Source organism: Anomaloglossus baeobatrachus, chromosome 5 (assembly GCF_048569485.1).
Source record: "Anomaloglossus baeobatrachus isolate aAnoBae1 chromosome 5, aAnoBae1.hap1, whole genome shotgun sequence".
Taxonomy (NCBI): Eukaryota; Metazoa; Chordata; class Amphibia; order Anura; family Aromobatidae; genus Anomaloglossus; species Anomaloglossus baeobatrachus.
Genome location: NC_134357.1, coordinates 150,185,510 through 150,207,386, shown reverse-complemented (window position 1 = coordinate 150,207,386; position 21,877 = coordinate 150,185,510).

Genomic DNA, 21,877 nt, shown 5'->3' with positions numbered 1-21,877 from the left:
CCTAAATTTTGTATCATATGTAGAGTTCAGTGAGGACCTAACTATTCAAACTCACTATACTCATAACAAGTATTGTCTAATACTCACGTATTCATTCCGAATTGTGTGTGCAATGCAGGTCAATGGGGAATACTCGCAATGTAACGAGTAACCCGAATGTCGTACTATTCATGCGAGTAGTGAATAGTGCGGGATTCGTGTTACTTGTTCTCCATCTAAAAGAATACAAAGTCTAGAATTACTGGGGGACAAAATTGGACTCAGTGCAGTATTACCTGTTAAGGCTAGTGAAAGGCGCAAATATCAACATACCTGGTGGTGTTGTGTGAAGGCACAACACCTTAAGAGGCATTTAAATACCTATTTTCCATACAAAAGGATAATTTGTAATCGGGAGAGTGTAAACAAGCAAGATTACCAGTAACTCAAAATGACCAATGTAAAAACGGAGAATAAAGAGTTAATGCTTAATCAAATTTTATTTATTGACGAAAATCACAATGAAGTGCAACCGTGCATAGAAACATTAAAGATGAAAACAGGAGGAAGGGTCTGACATAAAAGAAATGTCCCAAAGAGTCCTGCAAAATGCATAAAACATAAAAAACCTTTAGAGGCATGTAACTGCTGCTGTGTCCCCGTGGCTGGAGAAGCAAATCATCTTAGAGATGTACCGTATAATAGTAGAGGAAGATGATATTACATTGTACAGGCTGCGCTGCGGTAAATGAGTAGTTTGTTGTGTTCTATAATGGTTCTCTATTGTTCCAACATGTTTTTTAATGACCCAGAAAAGAGGCCATTACAAAGGTTTGTGCATTTATAGGAGAATAATTTATGATTTTATGTATTGCTTTGTGTCATTGTCAAATTTACTGTAAGTTGTTGCTCTGTAATACCACTGGAGACCAGCAGGTTGTGGTATGTGTTGGTATGGGACTGTATTGGAGGATGTCTGATCAATATCCTCTGTAGCCTGGTCACTATGGTAACCAGTGAGAGTTGACAGTTAAGACAAGCCGAGCTTGAGGTGATGAGCAGATTACATGGACTGCTAAAGTTCTATAAATCTCAGACAGTCTTATCAGAACCCATCACAGCAAGGCCAAATCACAGTTATAGATTTCCACAGCAGAGTACCATCCAGTTGCCAACTAACCAAAGCCTGTATGGAAATCCAGTGTCACAGCTAAATGGTTCAGAAGATGTAAACCATCATACTGTTATCCAATAAAGCATTTGAACTATTCATACTAAGGTGCGGTCTGCCTTATTTCCACCTAACTATCTCATACAGATGTACTCTAGAATGGGTTTGGAGCACCAGTAATCCGGTAGAAGCACCATAACATCCCAAACTGCACAACACCACAGAAAAGCCACACAACCTCAACGCACCTATGTCTGCACCTAATAGTGCCTCCTGCACCAACTACCCGGGTGGGACATATGTTACATATTTATGCCGAACCAGTGCATTTGTCAAGGTAAAAAAACAAATGTGCTTTTTTTTACCTTGAGAAAGGAGCCAGGCCAGCAGCAAAACAATTTGAGACAATAAAGAATCATTTTGGAACATAAGAGACTACTCATTTATTGCAGTGCAGCCTATACAACATAATATCATACTCTTCTATTACAGGTTATACTTTGACCATTAAAGAGAAATTTGGAGCTCACTGTATGTCTTCTTATTAATATTAATACTATTTAATTGTTATTAATACTTATTAATATTATTGTGTTACATGTATAAGAGTAGTATGCAGTACTCTTCCAAACTCTCCCTTGTGGTAATTTTGGAATTATTTGGATTACAGAAGGAAAATGGTGTGAAGCTATCATCAAAAAATGAAGTATTGTTCCAATCGGGTTTTTGTGTTACATGTATTTTTTAAAAAATCTTTGTTCATTTTTTTCCACAACACTTTTTTTATAAAAAAAAAATACATTAGTACTCTTGCAATTTTTTCAAAGGCCAAAAGGTCTTTAACCCCTTTACCCCTAAGCCCGGCTTTCACTTTTATGACCAGGCCATTTTTTTTGTGATTCTGAGACTTTTTTTTGTGACATATTGTACTTCATGATAGTGGTAAATTTAAAACAATAGTTTTTGTATTTACTTGTGAAAATGTTGGAAATTTAGCAAAAATTTTGAAAATGTCACAATTTTTAAACTTTTAATTTTTATGGCATTAAATCTGAAAATTATGTCACACAATGAAGTTAATAAATAACATTTCACAAATGTCTACTTTACATCAGCACCATTTTTAAAAATTATTTTTTTTTGTTATTAAGTTAGAAAGATTCAAACTATTATTATTATTATTATTAACAATTTGTCATTTATCAGCAATTTGTCATTTTTCAAACAACATTTACAAATTCCTTTTTTTAAGGACCACATCACATTTGAAGTGACTTTGAGAAGGCCAGGTGAGAGAAAACACCCAAAAGTGACACCATTCTAAAAGCTGCACCCTTCAAATTACTCAAAAACACAACCAATAAGTTCATTATGCCTTTAGATGCTTCACAAGAACTAAAGAACTAAAGCAATGTGGAAGGAAACCATGAAAATTTTACTTTTTCCCACAAAAATGTTACTTTAGCCCCCATTTTTTTTATTTTCACAGCGGTAATAAGAAAAAATATACCATACAATTTGTTGTGCAATTTGCTGAGTATATTGATACCCCCCTACATGGGGTGGAACTCTACTGGTTGGGTGCATAGCGAGAAGGAGGGCCATTTGACTTTTGAATGTGAAATTAGCTGGAATCATTAGCAGACGCTATGTTGCATTTGGAGAGCCCCTGATGTGCCGAAACAGTTGAGCACTCCCAAAAGTGACCCTTTTTTGAAAATAGACTGCTCGTGGAATTTATTTAGACGTTTGGTGAGCACCTTCAACTGACAGAAACTTCACAGAATTTTGCAATGTTGAGCTATGAAAATGAAAAAATACATGTTTCCACAAAAATGTTGCATTAATCTCATATCTTTCCCTTTTCACAAGGGTGACAGGGAAAAATGCACCATATAGATTGTTGTGCAATTTTTCCTAGGTACGTCAATACCCCACATATGGTGGAAATATTCTGTTTGGGCACACGACAGAGCTTGGAAATGAAGACGCGCCCTTTAAAATTTTGAAATTTTGAATGCAAAATTAGCTGGAATCATTCACAGACACGTTTGGTGAGCCCCTGATGTGCCTAAACACTGGAGCTCAGTTTGATTTTTAGAGCACAGATTTTACTAGAGTAGTTTGCAGACTTTATTTGCAGAGCCCTTAAGGGCCAGAACAATCTCTCACGTGACTACATTTTGGAAATTACACCCCTCTGTAAGTTCATCTACGGGTGCAGTAATGACTTAGGGGCACTTTGCACGCTGCGACATCGCAGGCCAATGCTGCGATGCTGAGCACGATAGTCCCCGCCCCCGTCGCAGCTGCGATATCCTTGTGATAACTGCCGTAGTGAACATTATCGCTACGACAGCTTCACATGGACTCACCTGCCCTGCGACCGTCGCTCTGGCCGGCGACCCACCTCCTTATTAAGGGGGTGGGTCGTATGGCATCACTGCGACGTCACACGGCAGGCGGCCAATAGGAGCGGAGGGGCGGAGATGAGCGGGATGTAAACATCCCGCCCACCTCCTTCCTTCCGCATATCCTACGGAAGCCGCAGTGACGCCGGTAGGAGATGTTCCTCGCTCCTGCGGCTTCACACACAGCGATGTGTGCTGCCGCAGGAACGAGGAACAACATCGGACCGTCACGTCAGCAAAATCATGGATTACGCCGACGCTGCACCGATGATGCGATTACGACGCTTTTGCGCTTGTTAATCGTATCATCGAGCCTTTACACATTACGATGTCGCATGCGATGCCGGAAGTGCATCATTTTCAATTTGACCCCACCGACATTGCACCTGCGATGTCGTAGTGTGCAAAGCCCGCCTTAGTCTCTGGAAAACACCCATTGTGTCAAAGACAGTGAATGTTTCAGAATTAAAAATTACAAATAAGCCCTTGTCCTGCTCAGTACATTGTAGTGCATGTACATTGTGCCCAGCTCATGCTTCTGGAAACCTGCACCCCATAGATTAAGCAGGCTTTCTTCACTAAAATAATGCCAAACATGGTGATATTAACTATGATTTGGCACATTGTGGGGCTCAGAAGGGAAAGGGGCATTTGGATTTGGAGCTCAGATTTATTTTCTGAAGGGGGAGCCATAGTGTTTTTTCAGAGTCTTTGTGTTACCAGTAACATGAAAGCCACTTATATTTCTATTAACAGATGACGCACCTGAGTGGGAACTTGTGTTTTTGTGGGTTGAGTTGAATTCTACCTGGTGGAATTTTGCTACAGAACCCTTTTGGATCAGCCCTCATTTATCCTGTGCTCTATGCTGAGCACTTACATCGGGGTTTCCGTCTACATCTCCGAAATACTTAAATCAGATGAAACCGCCAATGGATCCATTCACTAATGAGGCAGCAGAGATACTCCACACTATGTTTGGCCTCTGGTCAGCGGTTGTCCCTCTCTTCAAGGTGACCAAGAGTGTTGATGACTATACTTTTGTGCACACCTAAAAAGCCGCATAAAAAGATGGACACCACCGGATCACAGGCCAGATAGGAGTTCACAATGTCTCTCTTAGCCTCATTACAGTGAATTTTCTGTTGGGAATTTTATTTAATTTTTTTTTTTTCAGAGATTTGCATGTAATACTCGATGTAAACACTCAGTGTAGAGCGTAGGATAAATAAGAGACATGCCGTTCTGCAATCGTTGGGATGCAGAATAAACAAATAAACAGCAGAATTGGCTTTATTTATTTATTTTTTTTATGCTGTTCACTTTGTGGTATAAGTGATAGGGTGGCTTCATTCCTCCACTCAGTACTCAGGTTTATATTTTTTTTTTAGGCTTGGTTACTATCACGCAAAAAAAAAATGTTTTTTTTACAAAATAGTTTTTTTTACATCACCCGATTTTGAAGACTATAGTTTTTTTATTTTTTTTGCTGACAGAGTTATGTGAGGGCTTGTTTTTTGCAAGTTGAGTTTAAGTTTTTATTGGTACCATTTTGGGCTACATAATATTTTTTAATCACTTTCTATTTCGCTTTTTGTGAGTCAGAATCATGAAGAAACAGCAATTCAGGATTTTTTTTTTTACGCTTTGCCTCACTGGTCACCATGGTGACAACCCAGGCTTACCTTTGATTGCATTACTAGGACCCGATTGCTCTATTTTTCCTGGAGTGTCGTCACTTTACACTAGCATGTGTACCATAATATCACTGAAGCCATGACCAATGCAGTTACTGGAAAGGTCCTCTTACTGACGGAAACATGTAAACATAGACAAGTGCTACATTTTCTGGACGTCACACTGGTTGAACATTGTGGAGGTTTGGACCGAGTGCTACTGATGCCAAGGATTGCGGGTCCTAGCTCCATCATGGTTTTCTCCACCTCTTACACCAATATCTTTACCCCATCCTTCTCATCCTGCATCTTCAAATTGTCTTTTTTGAAGATTTCATCCATATCAGTTGCAAGCTGGAAGCCCTGCAGCACTTCTTCAGTGTATAATAATGCCTGTAGCCTTGTGGTAGCTCTTAAGCTTGGAACGCTCAAACACGTACTATGCCTGGCCATGTGCTCAACTTAGTCATTCAGCTGTTTCTGAAAACCTGCACAGATTTGCTTGAGCTACTTGTGAAGATTCGCCTCATCTGCGCCCATTTACGCAAGTCACCTAAAGTGTGGTTTGGCAGTGCTGCAGTAGCTCTTGCAAGTGCCATCTCACTCATTGGTGTGCGATGTGCCCATGTGCCCATTCACTGGAACTGCCCATTACATATGTTTGCAAGGCTTTGCGAGCAGCACAGGTCAGTAGTTGAATACCAGCATGCCGATTAGTATTCCAGTCAGCGTCCACAAATAAGAACCAATGATTGGCCATGAAAGTCTGAAATCTGTGAGGTTCTACAAAACTTTGAGGAATCAACCAAAATGGCGAGCGGCGTAACCATCACACTTCTGTGTCAAATGCTTGCTACTCACAATTAAGGAGCATGCTTTGCATGTTGACCAGAAGGAGATGGAGATAGAGGAAGAATGTACATAGGGTAATATCCAATACAGCCTCATCTCATTTTCTCAGCACACATTGGGTGATAATGAGGAGAAAGAGGCTAAGGAGGAGGTGGTTTATGTAGAATAGGAGATGGTTTTCCTGTGCTACAGATGGATCTACCCACGCCAGCTTCATACCATCTGTTCAGAGTGGATGGGTTGAGGAGGAGGAGGAGGAGGAGATACAAAGTTGTCATCTTAGTGGGGACAAGAAGTTTTGCCTGTTGGGAGTCTGGCACACATGGCTGACTTTATGTCCTACTACCTTCCTCGTGACCCTTGCATTTAAATGCATTTTGACCAACACTTATTACTGGTTCTTCACCATTCTAGACCCATGCAACAAAGAGAACTTCCCATGTTTCCTTCCTGTGGCGGATAGGACTAGTAAAATGTTGCTATAGTTGAACAATTAGTACAAAAATTCCCATCTCACAATGGTTGTGGCAGAGGTCATGTGTAATTGGGCAACCAAGGAGGAGAGACAAGGAATTCACACACCAGGTCCAACAGAGGCAGAGAACACACAGGTCTGGATCAGTTTAATTAGACCCCCACAGTGCCCAGGTCTTAATAAGTGGATTAGTCTAACTAGGAAGGAAACGTTTTTGAAGATGGTGCAAGAGTACCTAGCCGACCGTACCAGCATCCTCTATGATTCCTCTCTGTCATAGAACTATTGGGTATCCAAGCTAGACACATGGCATGAAATGTCCCTCTATGCCTTGAAAAGTGCTAGCCTGCCCTACTGCTAGCATTTTGTCAGAGAGAGTGTTTAGTGGCACCAGGGGCATAATAACTAAAAATGAGCAATGTTCAAAGTTCACCAATTTCATGTTCGAGTGATTTTTGGGGGTGTTCGAGTCGTTCGATGAACTCGAACTATTTGCTAAAAGTTCGGCAGTTCGAGTTACGTTCGAGAATGGTTCGATCACCAAAAGCGTGGCTTTTCACAGTCAGTATGTGCGCACGTTGTGTATCTGCATGCGTCCTGCATCCCCAACACAATCCCTCTCTCTTTCCTACTCACCGATCACGGGCGCGGGGTTGCACGGCTGTCACAAATCTCCGGCGGCTTTTCCTTTTTTGAAAATGGCTGCCGCTTCATTATTCAATCAGGTATTCAGTGCATTCCCCGCCCACCGACACCCATGATTGGTTGCAGTCAGACACGCCCCCACGATAAGTGACAGCTGTCTCACTGCAACCAATCACAGCCGCCGGCGGGCGGCGCTATATCGTACAGTAAAATAAATAAATAAATAATTTAGAAAAAAAAAAAAGGCGGTTCCCGCCAATTTTGACACCAGCCAGGATAAAGCCACATGGCTGGAGGCTGGTATTGTCAGGATGGGGAGCCCCACGTTATGGGGAGCCCAGCACTCTAACAATATCACCAAGCAGCCGCCCGGAATTGCCGCATCCTTTAGATGCGACAGTCCCGGGACTCTACCCAGCTCATCGCGAATTGCCCTGGTGTGGTGGCAATCGGGGTAATAACGGGGTTAATCATGACAAGCGTCTCCCCGAGACACCTTCCATGATTAACCTGTAGGTGAAAGTAAAGAAACACACAGCGAGAAATCCTTTATTTGGAATAAAAGACAAAAAAACACCTCATTTACCTCTTTATTAATCCCTAAACAACAATCCAGGTCCGAAGTAATCCACACGTCACTGTCAGCTCTGCTACATGAAGATGACAGGAAGCCATGCAGAACACCAGAGACTTCACTCTGCAATGCAGACGTCAACATTAGAGATGAGCGAACCGGTCGCGGTTCGGCTCGAGTTCGGTTCGCCGAACGATCGACGAACCGAACTCGAACCGCATAGGAAACAATGGCAGGCAATCACAAACACATAAAAACACCTAGAAAACACCCTCAAAGGTGTCCAAAAGGTGAAAAACAACTCACAACACAACACAAACACATGGGAAAGTGACAAGGACATATACTCATGCGAAAACAAAAAAGCAGGACAAGGAAAAAGAGAAGGAGACACAGATATAGGCATGGCACGCCCTTCTAAAATCATGTAAAACACCGCAAGGTGACTCCAAGCGGAGTCTCCCTTTTTTCCAAAAATTGGGCCACACACACACCCACCCCTTCAGTGGCAGCACTTGTGCCCCAGTTGTACACTTCACAGCTAGATTTGCATCAAGCACATTCAAAAATACGCCATAATTAACCGTCCCCAGGATGACACCGGGGTAGGTAGCAAAGTCTTTCCTGATCCCAGCGCTGTGCATCTTGGATCATTTTTAAAAACAATGTAAGCAAGGGTTACTCCAAGCGGACGGAGTCTCCCTTTTTTCCAAAAATTGGGCCACACACACCCACCCCTTCAGTGGCAGCACTTGTGCCCCAGTTGTACACTTCACAGCTAGATTTGCATCAAGCACATTAAAAAATACGCCATACTTAACCGTCCCCAGGATGACACCGGGGTAGGTAGCAAAGTCTTTCCTGATCCCAGCTCTGTGCATCTTTGATCATTTTTAAAAACAATGTAAGCAAGGGTTACTCCAAGCGGAGTCTCCCTTTTTTCAAAAAAGTGGGCCACACACACACCCACCCCTTCAGTGGCAGCACTTGTGCCCCAGGTGTACACTTCACAGCTAGATTTGCATCAAGCACATTCAAAAATACGCCATACTTAACCGTCCCCAGGATGACACCGGGGTAGGTAGCAAAGTCTTTCCTGATCCCCGCTCTGTGCATCTTTGATCATTTTTAAAAACAATGTAAGCAAGGGTTACTCCAAGCGGAGTCTCCCTTTTTTCCAAAAAGTGGGCCACACACACACCCACCCCTTCAGTGGCAGCACTTGTGCCCCAGTTGTACACTTCACAGCTAGATTTGCATCAAGCACATTCAAAAATACGCCATACTTAACCATCCCCAGGATGACACCGGGGTAGGTAGCAAAGTCTTTCCTGATCCCAGCGCTGTGCATCTTGGATCATTTTTAATAACAATGTAAGCAAGGGTTACTCCAAGCGGAGTCTCCCTTTTTCAAAAATTGGGCCACACACACACACCCACCCCTTCAGTTGTAGCACTTGTGCCCCAGTTGTACACTTCACAGCTAGATTTGCATCAAGCACATTCAAAAATACGCCATACTTAACCGTCCCCAGGATGACACCGGGGTAGGTAGTAAAGTCTTTCCTGATCCCAGCGCTGTGCATCTTGGATCATTTTTAAAAACATTGTAAGCAAGGGTTACTCCAAGCGGAGTCTCCCTTTTTTCCAAAAATTGGGCCACACACACACCCACCCCTTCAGTGGCAGCACTTGTGCCCCAGTTGTACACTTCCCAGCTAGATTTGCATAAAGCACATTCAAAAATACGCCATACTTAACCGTCCCCAGGATGACACCGGGGTAGGTAGCAAAGTCTTTCCTGATCCCAGCTCTGTGCATCTTGGATCATTTTTAAAAACACAGCAAGGGTTACTCCAAGAAGAGTATCCCTTTTTTCCAAAAATTGTGCCACACAGACACCCACCCCTTCAGTGGCAGCACTTGTGCCCCAGTTGTACACTTCACAGCTAGATTTGCATCATGCACATTAAAAAATACGCCATATTTAACCGTCCCCAGGATGACACCGGGGTAGGTAGCAAAGTCTTTCCTGATCCCAGCTCTGTGCATCTTGGATCATTTTTAAAAACAATGTAAGCAAGGGTTACTCCAAGCGGAGTCTCCCTTTTTTCCAAAAATTGGGCCACACACACACCCACCCCTTCAGTGGCAGCACTTTTGCCCCAGTTGTACACTTCACAGCTAGATTTGCATCAAGCACATTCAAAAATACGCCATAATTAACCGTCCCCAGGATGACACCGGGGTAGGTAGCAAAGTCTTTCCTGATCCCAGCGCTGTGCATCTTGGATCATTTTTAAAAACAATGTAAGCAAGGGTTACTCCAAGCGGACGGAGTCTCCCTTTTTTCCAAAAATTGGGCCACACACACCCACCCCTTCAGTGGCAGCACTTGTGCCCCAGTTGTACACTTCACAGCTAGATTTGCATCAAGCACATTCAAAAATACGCCATACTTAACCGTCCCCAGGATGACCCTGGGGTAGGTAGCAAAGTCTTTCCTGATCCCAGCTCTGTGCATCTTGGATCATTTTTAAAAACAATGTAAGCAAGGGTTACTCCAAGTGGAGTCTCCCTTTTTTCCAAAAATTGGGCCACACACACACCCACCCCTTCAGTGGCAGCACTTGTGCCCCAGTTGTACACTTTACAGCTATATTTGCATCAAGCACATTCAAAAATACGCCATACTTAACCGTCCCCAGGATGACACCGGGGTAGGTAGCAAAGTCTTTCCTGATCCCAGCGCTGTGCATCTTGGATCATTTTTAATAACAATGTAAGCAAGGGTTACTCAAAGCGGAGTCTCCCTTTTTCCAAAAATTGGGCCACACACACACCCACCCCTTCAGTGGCAGCACTTGTGCCCCAGTTGTACACTTCACAGCTAGATTTGCATCAAGCACATTAAAAAATACGCCATACTTAACCGTCCCCAGGATGACACCGGGGTAGGTAGCAAAGTCTTTCCTGATCCCAGCTCTGTGCATCTTTGATCATTTTTAAAAACAATGTAAGCAAGGGTTACTCCAAGCGGAGTCTCCCTTTTTTCCAAAAAGTGGGCCACACACACACCCACCCCTTCAGTGGCAGCACTTGTGCCCCAGGTGTACACTTCACAGCTAGATTTGCATCAAGCACATTCAAAAATACGCCATACTTAACCGTCCCCAGGATGACACCGGGGTAGGTAGCAAAGTCTTTCCTGATCCCCGCTCTGTGCATCTTTGATCATTTTTAAAAACAATGTAAGCAAGGGTTACTCCAAGCGGAGTCTCCCTTTTTTCCAAAAAGTGGGCCACACACACACCCACCCCTTCAGTGGCAGCACTTGTGCCCCAGTTGTACACTTCACAGCTAGATTTGCATCAAGCACATTCAAAAATACGCCATACTTAACCATCCCCAGGATGACACCGGGGTAGGTAGCAAAGTCTTTCCTGATCCCAGCGCTGTGCATCTTGGATCATTTTTAATAACAATGTAAGCAAGGGTTACTCCAAGCGGAGTCTCCCTTTTTCAAAAATTGGGCCACACACACACACCCACCCCTTCAGTTGTAGCACTTGTGCCCCAGTTGTACACTTCACAGCTAGATTTGCATCAAGCACATTCAAAAATACGCCATACTTAACCGTCCCCAGGATGACACCGGGGTAGGTAGTAAAGTCTTTCCTGATCCCAGCGCTGTGCATCTTGGATCATTTTTAAAAACATTGTAAGCAAGGGTTACTCCAAGCGGAGTCTCCCTTTTTTCCAAAAATTGGGCCACACACACACCCACCCCTTCAGTGGCAGCACTTGTGCCCCAGTTGTACACTTCACAGCTAGATTTGCATCAAGCACATTAAAAAATACGCCATATTTAACCGTCCCCAGGATGACACCGGGGTAGGTAGCAAAGTCTTTCCTGATCCCAGCTCTGTGCATCTTGGATCATTTTTAAAAACAATGTAAGCAAGGGTTACTCCAAGCGGAGTCTCCCTTTTTTCCAAAAATTGGGCCACACACACACCCACCCCTTCAGAGGCAGCACTTTTGCCCCAGTTGTACATTTCACAGCTAGATTTGCATCAAGCACATTCAAAAATACGCCATACTTAACCGTCCCCAGGATGACACCGGGGTAGGTAGCAAAGTCTTTCCTGATCCCAGCTCTGTGCATCTTGGATCATTTTTAAAAACAATGTAAGCAAGGGTTACTCCAAGCGGAGTCTCCCTTTTCCCAAAAATTGGGCCACACACACCCACCCCTTCAGTGGCAGCACTTGTGCCCCAGTTGTACACTTCACAGCTAGATTTGCATCAAGCACATTCAAAAATACGCCATACTTAACCGTCCCCAGGATGACACCGGGGTAGGTAGCAAAGTCTTTCCTGATCCCAGCGCTCTGCATCTTGGATCATTTTTAAAAACAATGTAAACAAGGGTTACTCCAAGCGGAGTCTCCCTTTTTTCCAAAAATTGGGCCAAACACACACACACCCCTTCAGTGGCAGCACTTGAGCCCCAATTGTACACTTCACAGCTAGATTTGCATCAAGCACATTCAAAAATATGCCATACTTAACCGTCCCCAGGATGACACCGGGGTAGGTAGCAAAGTCTTTCCTGATCCCAGCTGTATGCATCTTGGATCATTTTTAAAAACACAGCAGGGGTTACTACAAGAAGAGTCTCCCTTTTTTCCAAAAATTGGGCCACACATACACCCCATCAGTGGCAGCACTTGTGCCCTAGTTGTACACTTCACAGCTAGATTTGCATCAAGCACATTCAAAATACACAAGCATTTACTCTCCCCAGGATGACACAGGGGTAGTAAATTCCTTGTGGATCCATGACTTGTTCATTTTGATGAACGTTAGTCTGTCCACATTGTCACTGGACAGACGCGTGCGCTTATCTGTCAGCACACATCCAGCAGCACTGAAGACACGTTCAGAGACAACGCTGGCAGCTGGACACGACAAAATCTCCAAGGCGTAAGTGGAGAGCTCTGGCCATTTTTCAAGATTTGAAGCCCAAAATGAGCAAGGCTCTATTTGCAAAGTAATGGCATTGATGTTCATTTGGAGATACTCCTGTATCATCCTCTCCAGCCGTTGACTATGTGTCAGACTTGTTGTCTCTGGTGGCCTTGCAAAGGAGGGTCTAAAAAAATTATGAAAAGATTCAATAAAATTGCTGTTACCAGCACCAGATACGGTGCTACTGGTACGGGTAGACTGTTGAAGATGACGAGACCGTCCCATGTTTGTCAAGTTACAACTGGGAGATTCACTCCCTGCACCTGCACGGTTGTTTGGTGGAAAAGCCGAGAAAAGATCGAGTAACAGCTTCTGCTGATACACCTGCATACATGCGTCCCTTTCTATGGCTGGAATTATGTCACAAAATTTGGACTTGTACTGGGGATCTAAAAGTGTGGCAAGCCAGTAGTCATCATCACTTCTAATTTTGACAATACGAGGGTCATGTTGGAGGTAGTGCAGCAAGAAGGCACTCATGTGTCTTGCGTAGCCATGCGGACCAAGTCCACGCTGTGTTTGTGGCATAGAGGTGCTAACCGTTCTTTCTTCCTCTGACATCTCCCCCCAACCTCTTTCAACTGAAATTTGACCAAGGTCTCCCTCATCCGCTGAGTCTTCCATGTCCATGGACAGTTCGTCCTCCATATCTTCATGTTCTCCTGCACCTTCCTCAACATTTCGCCTGCTACCATGCGCCCTTGTTGATCCCTGTCCCCAATGGTCCCATGCCTGCCGCGTTGGTGATGATGAACGTCTGGACCTTGGTGATGTTGTTGTGTCTTGCGCATATGAATCCTCCTGTAGTTCCTCCCCTTCCTGTTGTCCCACCCTCTGATTCCGAATAGTTTTTAGCGTGTGCTCCAGCATGTAAATGACTGGAATTATCATGCTGATAATGGCGTTGTCAGCGCTAAACATATTCGTCGCCATGTCGAAACTGTGCAGAAGGGTGCATAGGTACTTGATCTGAGTCCACTCCATCAGGGTGATCTGCCCCACCTCTGCATCTTGTTGGCCCAGGCTATACGTCATGACGTATTGCACCAGGGCTCGACGGTGCTGCCACAGTCACTGTAACAAGTGGAGAGTCGAATTCCAGCGTGTCGCCACATCGCATTTCAGGCGATGAACCGGCAGGCCGAAAGACTTCTGGAGCGATGCAAGTCGCTCAGCAGCGGTGGTTGAACGGCGGAAGTGAGCAGACAGTTTTCGTGCCCGGTTCAGAAGGCCATCTAGGCGGGGATAGTGTGTTAAAAATTGCTGGACAACAAGGTTCAACACGTGAGCCATACAAGGCACGTGTGTCACCTTGCCCAGGCGAAGGGTCGCACCCAGGTTTGCAGCATTGTCGCACACGGCCTTACCAGGCTGCAGGTTGAGTGGAGACAACCATTTATTAAACTCAGTCTCCAGAGCTGCACACAATTCATCCGCTGTGTGACTCCTATTTCCAAGACATGAAAGACATGACAAGCTAAAGACCGCCTGATGCCGTTGCGCTCTGCTGCCAGCATAGTAATGAGTGGTGCGTGATTCCTTCTGCGCAGTGAGAACGCTGGTGGCCTGACCATGCAGGCTTGCGGCAGAGGTGGAGGACCCAGATGAGGTGGAGGAGGCAGAAGTAGTGGCGGAACTTGGACAGACAGAGGATTGACACACAAGTCTTGGGGACGGCAATACTTGTGCAGCAGACCCTTCACCATCTATCACCATAGTTACCCAGTGCTCAGTCAGCGACATGTAACGTCCCTGTCCATGCTTACTGGTCCAAGTATCGGTGGTGAAATGCACCCGTTGACACACAGAGTTTCTCAAGGAAGCGGTGATGTTGTATGCAACATGCTGGTGTAGCACGGGCACACCTTTCTTAGAGAAGTATTGGCGACTGGGCATCTGGTACTGGGGCACAGCGACAGACATAAGGTCTCTAAAATCCTGTGTGTTCACCAGGCGGAAAGGCAGCATTTCGGTAGCCAAGAGCTTACAGAGGGATAAAGTCAGCCTCTTAGCTTTGTCATGGGTCGCAGGAAATGGCCTTTTATTTGTCCACATCTGAGGGACAGATATCTGGCTGCTGTGTGTAGACGGTGTTGAGTAGGGTGTCACTGGAAAAATGCAGGTTTGTGAGGAAAGTGCAGGCGTAGACATGATGTTGCCTTCATCCAACGTTGGTGCTATCGATGTCTGAGAGAGCTGTACACACGCACTTGTTTCCCCTTCCAAACCAACTGACGACCTACCAAGCAAACTGCTTGTTGCGGTTATAGTGGTGGAAGTTGTGCGTGGAAAACCAGGTGTGACAGCTGTCCCCACAGTCCTAGAAGATGAAGAGCGCGCGGATGCACTTGAAGGGGCAGGCGGTGGATGGTTCGCTCCGCTAGGCCGCATTGCAGCATGGTGAGCTTCCCACTAGGACATATGATATTTATTCATGTGACGATTCATTGAAGAAGTTGTCAAACTGCTGAGGTTTTGCCCTCTACTAACAGAATCACGACAAATTTTACAGATCACATAATTTTGGCGATCTTTTGCTATGTCAAAAAAGGACCAGGCTAGGCAAGGCTTAGAGGGCATGCGACCTGCTGATCCACCCCGACTAGTGCTCAGAGGCACAGTGGTGGCTGAGGATGCAGTTGTAGACGTGCTACCAGTACTCCGACTCTGTCCAGGAAGGCGCAAGGTAACTTCGTCGTCAGTTGTATCCTCCTCCACCGTCTCTGTTGACCTCCTCGAGGGCCTGACTGTGGGTTGACAGTAGGTGGGATCTAGAACTTCCTCATCAATTGTTGTGTTTGCACTCCCCTCACCCTCAGACCGAGCCTCTTCTTGCCCTGACCGAATATTTAAGTTGTCATCAGAATCTGGTATCTGCGTCTCATCGTCATCAGTATGTTCCTCATTGTCTATTACAACAGGTGTTTCAGTTTGTGAATAAGGGTCAACATTATGCTTAGAAACGTGGTCATCACGGCCTGAATCTGAGTCACAAAGGTTCTGGGCATCACTGCAGACCATTTCCTGGGCTGTACTCACTGTAGCTTTTGAGCAGACCTCTGATTCCCAGGCTATAGTGTGACTGAACAGCTCTGCAGACTCAGCCATCTCAGTCACCATACTGTGCAGGGCGGATGGAGACTTCAGAGCTGGGAGAAAGCAAGTGTGATTGGGATGACAACTCAGAGGACTGGTGTTTTTTGGATGCGGTAGTTGAGGTGGAGGAGAGGGCACTTGTTGGACAACTTGAGATCCATATAACTATCCCTGACAATGCAACTACGGCCCTTAAACTGGCAGCATAGTTTGCTAGTATAATGGCTTAGTAACAATGAGTTTGAGTGTGCAATGCAGTGGTGCTGCAAATAGCTTTGCACCAGTGGGACACTAATGGAAGTCCAACAGCCACTTTTAGGATGCCACTAAGTTTACTCAGTGTTTGCTAGAATAATGGCTTAGTAACAATGAGTTTGAGTGTGCAATGCGGAGGTGCTGCACATAGGTGTGCACTAGTGATGAGCGAGCATGCTTGTCACTACTCGGTACTCGCACGAGTATCGCTGTACTCGGGCTGCTCGGCGGGGACCGAGTAATCTCGCGATACTCGTGCTGTACTCGTGGTCTTCATTTCTGCATGTTGGCGCTCTTTTGAGAGCCAGCCCTCATGCAGGGATTGGCTGGCAGACCACTGCAATGCCACAGCCCTGTTAGTTGTGGAATTGCAGTGATTGGCCGGCCTGCACAGCGTGACCGAGCCTTTATATCGGCCGGCGCGCTGTGCTCTGCTCACAACTATCCAGACAGTCAGTGCAGGGAGAGTGTCGCTGATTCAGGGAAAGCTTTGCGGCCCTTTATAGTTAGTTCCGGAGCAGGGCTGCAAACAGTGTGACCAGAAGTCCTTCTCAGGACTATTCTAGTTGTATACAGGCAGGCAGGGTATAGCCAGGTCGGAGTACAGTAGCAGAGTCCTTCTCAGGACTATTGTTGCTATATACAGGCAGGGTATAGCCAGGTCGGAATACAGGCTAGTGACCAGAAGAGTCCTTGTCAGGACTATTGTAGCAGTATACAGGCAGGCAGGCAGGGTAGTGGTGACCGTATACCAGCCTTCATCATATCTGGGGCTGGTGTACACAGTGTAAAACAGTCCAGATAGTGTCAGACTTCTCAGTAATTGTCGCTCCTAAAAACCAGTTAGGTTCTTATTGCGTCCGTGGTTGCATTTAAAAACAGCACGTGTGTGGCAGTCGGTGGCAGGGTACCGGTGCGCGTTTTGCACAAACTATTATATAACGCACAAGTCTAGTGTATAATACACGTCAGTCAGCAGTGTCTGATAGTGTCAGACTTCTCAGTAATTGTCGCTCCTAAAAACCAGTTAGGTTCTTATTGCGTCCGTGCTTGCATTTAAAAACAGCACGTGTGTGGCAGTCAGTGGCAGCGTACAGGTGCGCGTTTTGCACAAACTATTATATAACGCACAAGTCTAGTGTATAATACACGTCAGTCAGCAGTGTCTGATAGTGTCAGACTTCTCAGTAATTGTCGCTCCTAAAAACCAGTTAGGTTCTTATTGCGTCCGTGCTTGCATTTAAAAACAGCACGTGTGTGGCAGTCGGTGGCAGGGTACAGGTGCGCGTTTTGCACAAACTATTATATAACGCACAAGTCTAGTGTAAAATACACGTCAGTCAGCAGTGTCTGATAGTGTCAGACTTCTCAGTAATTGTCGCTCCTAAAAACCAGTTAGGTTCTTATTGCGTCCGTGCTTGCATTTAAAAACAGCACGTGTGTGGCAGTCGGTGGCAGGGGACAGGTGCGCGTTTTGCACAAACTATTATATAACGCACAAGTCTAGTGTATAATACACGTCAGTCAGCAGTGTCTGATAGTGTCAGACTTCTCAGTAATTGTCGCTCCTAAAAACCAGTTAGGTTCTTATTGCGTCCGTGCTTGCATTTAAAAACAGCACGTGTGTGGCAGTCGGTGGCAGGGTACAGGTGCGCGTTTTGCACAAACTATTATATAACGCACAAGTCTAGTGTATAATACACGTCAGTCAGCAGTGTCTGATAGTGTCAGACTTCTCAGTAATTGTCGCTCCTAAAAACCAGTTAGGTTCTTATTGCGTCCGTGCTTGCATTTAAAAACAGCACGTGTGTGGCAGTCAGTGGCAGCGTACAGGTGCGCGTTTTGCACAAACTATTATATAACGCACAAGTCTAGTGTATAATACACGTCAGTCAGCAGTGTCTGATAGTGTCAGACTTCTCAGTAATTGTCGCTCCTAAAAACCAGTTAGGTTCTTATTGCGTCCGTGGTTGCATTTAAAAACAGCACGTGTGTGGCAGTCGGTGGCAGGGTACAGGTGCGCGTTTTGCACAAACTATTATATAACGCACAAGTCTAGTGTATAATAATACACGTCAGTCAGCAGTGTCTGATAGTGTCAGACTTCTCAGTAATTGTCGCTCCTAAAAACCAGTTAGGTTCTTATTGCGTCCGTGCTTGCATTTAAAAACAGCACGTGTGTGGCAGTCGGTGGCAGGGTACAGGTGCGCGTTTTGCACAAACTATTATATAATGCACAAGTCTAGTGTATAATACACGTCAGTCAGCAGTGTCTGATAGTGTCAGACTTCTCAGTAATTGTCGCTCCTAAAAACCAGTTAGGTTCTTATTGCGTCCGTGGTTGCATTTAAAAACAGCACGTGTGTGGCAGTCGGTGGCAGCGTACAGGTGCGCGTTTTGCACAAACTATTATATAACGCACAAGTCTAGTGTATAATACACGTCAGTCAGCAGTGTCTGATAGTGTCAGACTTCTCAGTAATTGTCGCTCCTAAAAACCAGTTAGGTTCTTATTGCGTCCGTGCTTGCATTTAAAAACAGCACGTGTGTGGCAGTCAGTGGCAGCGTACAGGTGCGCGTTTTGCACAAACTATTACATAACGCACAAGTCTAGTGTATAATACACGTCAGTCAGCAGTGTCTGAAAGTGTCAGACTTCTCAGTAATTGTCGCTCCGAAAAACCAGTTAGGTTCTTATTGCGTCCGTGCTTGCATTTAAAAACAGCACGTGTGTGGCAGTCGGTGGCAGGGGACAGGTGCGCGTTTTGCACAAACTATTATATAACGCACAAGTCTAGTGTATAATACACGTCAGTCAGCAGTGTCTGATAGTGTCAGACTTCTCAGTAATTGTCGCTCCTAAAAACCAGTTAGGTTCTTATTGCGTCCGTGGTTGCATTTAAAAACAGCACGTGTGTGGCAGTCGGTGGCAGCGTACAGGTGCGCGTTTTGCACAAACTATTATATAACGCACAAGTCTAGTGTATAATACACGTCAGTCAGCAGTGTCTGATAGTGTCAGACTTCTCAGTAATTGTCGCTCCTAAAAACCAGTTAGGTTCTTATTGCGTCCGTGCTTGCATTTAAAAACAGCACGTGTGTGGCAGTCAGTGGCAGCGTACAGGTGCGCGTTTTGCACAAACTATTATATAATGCACAAGTCTAGTGTATAATACACGTCAGTCAGCAGTGTCTGATAGTGTCAGACTTCTCAGTAATTGTCGCTCCTAAAAACCAGTTAGGTTCTTATTGCGTCCGTGCTTGCATTTAAAAACAGCACGTGTGTGGCAGTCGGTGGCAGGGTACAGGTGCGCGTTTTGCACAAACTATTATATAACGCACAAGTCTAGTGTATAATACACGTCAGTCAGCAGTGTCTGATAGTGTCAGACTTCTCAGTAATTGTCGCTCCTAAAAACCAGTTAGGTTCTTATTGCGTCCGTGCTTGCATTTAAAAACAGCACGTGTGTGGCAGTCAGTGGCAGCGTACAGGTGCGCGTTTTGCACAAACTATTATATAACGCACAAGTCTAGTGTATAATACACGTCAGTCAGCAGTGTCTGATAGTGTCAGACTTCTCAGTAATTGTCGCTCCTAAAAACCAGTTAGGTTCTTATTGCGTCCGTGGTTGCATTTAAAAACAGCACGTGTGTGGCAGTCGGTGGCAGGGTACAGGTGCGCGTTTTGCACAAACTATTATATAACGCACAAGTCTAGTGTATAATAATACACGTCAGTCAGCAGTGTCTGATAGTGTCAGACTTCTCAGTAATTGTCGCTCCTAAAAACCAGTTAGGTTCTTATTGCGTCCGTGCTTGCATTTAAAAACAGCACGTGTGTGGCAGTCGGTGGCAGGGTACAGGTGCGCGTTTTGCACAAACTATTATATAATGCACAAGTCTAGTGTATAATACACGTCAGTCAGCAGTGTCTGATAGTGTCAGACTTCTCAGTAATTGTCGCTCCTAAAAACCAGTTAGGTTCTTATTGCATCCGTGGTTGCATTTAAAAACAGCACGTGTGTGGCAGTCGGTGGCAGCGTACAGGTGCGCGTTTTGCACAAACTATTACATAACGCACAAGTCTAGTGTATAATACACGTCAGTCAGCAGTGTCTGAAAGTGTCAGACTTCTCAGTAATTGTCGCTCCGAAAAACCAGTTAGGTTCTTATTGCGTCCGTGCTTGCATTTAAAAACAGCACGTGTGTGGCAGTCGGTGGCAGGGGACAGGTGCGCGTTTTGCACAAACTATTATATAACGCACAAGTCTAGTGTATAATACACGTCAGTCAGCAGTGTCTGATAGTGTCAGACTTCTCAGTAATTGTCGCTCCTAAAAACCAGTTAGGTTCTTATTGCGTCCGTGGTTGCATTTAAAAACAGCACGTGTGTGGCAGTCGGTGGCAGCGTACAGGTGCGCGTTTTGCACAAACTATTATATAACGCACAAGTCTAGTGTATAATACACGTCAGTCAGCAGTGTCTGATAGTGTCAGACTTCTCAGTAATTGTCGCTCCTAAAAACCAGTTAGGTTCTTATTGCGTCCGTGCTTGCATTTAAAAACAGCACGTGTGTGGCAGTCAGTGGCAGCGTACAGGTGCGCGTTTTGCACAAACTATTATATAACGCACAAGTCTAGTGTATAATACACGTCAGTCAGCAGTGTCTGATAGTGTCAGACTTCTCAGTAATTGTCGCTCCTAAAAACCAGTTAGGTTCTTATTGCGTCCGTGCTTGCATTTAAAAACAGCACGTGTGTGGCAGTCAGTGGCAGGGTACAGGTGCGCGTTTTGCACAAACTATTATATAACGCACAAGTCTAGTGTATAATACACGTCAGTCAGCAGTGTCTGATAGTGTCAGACTTCTCAGTAATTGTCGCTCCTAAAAACCAGTTAGGTTCTTATTGCGTCCGTGGTTGCATTTAAAAACAGCACGTGTGTGGCAGTCGGTGGCAGCGTACAGGTGCGCGTTTTGCACAAACTATTATATAACGCACAAGTCTAGTGTATAATACACGTCAGTCAGCAGTGTCTGATAGTGTCAGACTTCTCAGTAATTGTCGCTCCTAAAAACCAGTTAGGTTCTTATTGCGTCCGTGCTTGCATTTAAAAACAGCACGTGTGTGGCAGTCAGTGGCAGCGTACAGGTGCGCGTTTTGCACAAACTATTATATAACGCACAAGTCTAGTGTATAATACACGTCAGTCAGCAGTGTCTGATAGTGTCAGACTTCTCAGTAATTGTCGCTCCTAAAAACCAGTTAGGTTCTTATTGCGTCCGTGCTTGCATTTAAAAACAGCACGTGTGTGGCAGTCGGTGGCAGGGTACAGGTGCGCGTTTTGCACAAACTATTATATAACGCACAAGTCTAGTGTATAATACACGTCAGTCAGCAGTGTCTGATAGTGTCAGACTTCTCACTAATTGTCGCTCCTAAAAACCAGTTAGGTTCTTATTGCGTCCGTGGTTGCATTTAAAAACAGCACGTGTGTGGCAGTCGGTGGCAGCGTACAGGTGCGCGTTTTGCACAAACTATTATATAACGCACAAGTCTAGTGTATAATACACGTCAGTCAGCAGTGTCTGATAGTGTCAGACTTCTCAGTAATTGTCGCTCCTAAAAACCAGTTAGGTTCTTATTGCGTCCGTGGTTGCATTTAAAAACAGCACGTGTGTGGCAGTCGGTGGCAGGGTACAGGTGCGC